Source organism: Empidonax traillii, unplaced genomic scaffold, assembly GCF_003031625.1.
Source record: "Empidonax traillii isolate 1590-97213 ecotype Southwest subspecies unplaced genomic scaffold, ASM303162v1 scaffold1796:size137566, whole genome shotgun sequence".
In the NCBI taxonomy this organism is placed as follows: Eukaryota; Metazoa; Chordata; class Aves; order Passeriformes; family Tyrannidae; genus Empidonax; species Empidonax traillii.
Window position 1 is genome coordinate 70,297 of NW_020956989.1, and position 1,949 is coordinate 72,245.

The 1,949-nt window shown below is 51.2% G+C and overlaps 1 long non-coding RNA gene across 2 annotated transcripts in view; it reads right to left on the reverse strand.

Annotated features, from left to right (window-relative positions):
* The window catches only part of LOC114071029, a 23,884-nt gene extending 22,441 nt beyond the window's left edge, over nt 1–1,443 (reverse strand). The window contains exon 1 of one of the 2 annotated variants that reach the window (XR_003573993.1): nt 1,393–1,443. This is a non-coding gene — a long non-coding RNA (uncharacterized LOC114071029). The remainder of the gene's footprint in view (nt 1–1,392) is intronic. The other variant, XR_003573992.1, reaches the window with a different exon arrangement.
* Between the last annotated feature and the right edge of the window lie 506 nt (nt 1,444–1,949).

Sequence of the window (1,949 nt, forward strand, 5' to 3'; positions counted from 1 at the left end):
AGTGAAATCCTCGTATTGTTCCATCAGCAGTGTCCCCCTGGCCAAGCAGCCACCAAAGAGCTGTGACAAAGATCGGGGTGTCGGAAAACTCAGACCTGCACAGAAATAAACAAAAGCAGCTTTAAACACTCCTATCCTTGAAATGCTCACCGAGGTGAAGGTTTTTTTCTCTTTCTCCTTGTTTTTTTTTTGTGTTTGTTTTTTTTTTTGGTCTTATTATTTTTAGTCAAACTGAGAGCTTCAAAATTAACTCCTCGCCCTCTGCGAGCTGCTGGTGTCTGTCATCTGCCGCAGGATCTGCAGCGCCACGTCACGAGCGGGGCCCCCCAAATAAACTTCCGCTCTCACTCGAGGCACCATCTGTGTCCCATTTCTGCAGAGCCTGGCAGAGACAATCCCTTGCCTTCTATGGAATGTTCCTTCCCCTCGCTGAGCTCCAGACTCCTTCGGAGGTGGGGAAGGAGTGGTGGGTGGGAGCGGTGCCGGCTCGGCACCGAGCTGTGACGGAGCCCTGGGGTTGTCAGGGTGCTTTTGGTGTTCATCCAAGGTCAGGTGGCCCCAAGGGTGATGCCTCAAACTCTGCATCCTCTGGAATTTTAGCTTAGCTCTTTTAGCACCTTTGTGCGAGGTGCCTGGAAATGTTTTAACGTCCCTTGCCGAGAATTCCGAGGTTTTAGCGAGGTGGAAAACGGCTCATCTGCAGAAAATGTACCCAGAATAAGACATAACAGGATCACACCCTTTGATGTAGCCAAGTCAAAACTGCTCAGGAGCCCTGAAGCTGTTGCAAGAAGGACAGAGAGGAGGAGGAGGAGGAGGAGGAGGAGGATGGGGATGAAGGGGTGGTTGTTTTGCCACCACAGACTCAAATCTGGGAGGTGAGTTTGAGAGTGGGACAGTAAGATAGACAGTTTTGGGGCTGGGTGTAACCCCTGAGGTGATGTCCAGGTATTATAATGAGATAATATTATAAAAACTATAAAGCTCTATAGTGGGGGTGTGTGCAACAGATTTTGTGCACCAAAGGCACAATGAAAGAGCTGCTTTTTACCTTTCTGTACCCAAAATTGCCCAGAGAATTATTTCTCTGATTTTAGGCAACAGGGGCAACCCACAGAGGAGGCAGAGCCAATGCCAGGCCGTGTCTGGCTGTGAGAAAGAGAAGAGGCTTCGCTGTGGTTTGTTAGTGAGGGCAAGAATGGTGAGGGGTGGAAAAGCCAAGCTGGGGATGTCATGGGGAGAAGGGTTCAAGTCACTGGGACACCCCTTTGTTCTGGGGCACAGAATCACAACCAATAAGGTTGGGAAAGACCCCTGAGATCATGGAATCCAACCCCACCTCGGCACCCAGCCCATGGCACCGAGTGCCACGTCCAGGCTCTGCTTCAGCACCCCCAGGGATGAGGACTCCACCCCCTCCCTGGGCAGCCCATTCCAGTGCCTAATACCCATTTCTGTGCAGAAATTCCTCCTGATGTCCAACCTAAACCTCTCCTGAAGCACCTTGAGACTGTGCCCTCTCATGCTGTTACTTGTTGAATCCCACCTGGCTCCAATCTCCTGTCAGGGAGTTGTGGAGAGTGAGAAGGTTCCCCCTGAGCCTCTTCTTGTCCAGATTGAGCCCCTCCATCTCCCTCAGCCTCTCCTCACAGGGTTTGTGCTCCACACCTCCCCAGCTCTGTTGCCTTTCCCTAGTCCTTTTACCAGCCTGAAGTTCCCAGTCTTGCCTTCCTACTGTGCAAACAAATAAAGCTTCATTGCCCAATTCAGACAATGAAACCCACAAGAAATCATGAAGAGCCTTAGTTTAGGCTCTGCACCAAAGCAGCTGAATGAGCTGTGTGAACTGTAACCCTGGGCCTCAGTTTCCCTTTGCTGTAGCACTGACCCTTCCCTTCCTTTCCCTTCCCTTCCCTTCCCTTCCCTTCCCTTCCCTTCCCTTCCCTTCC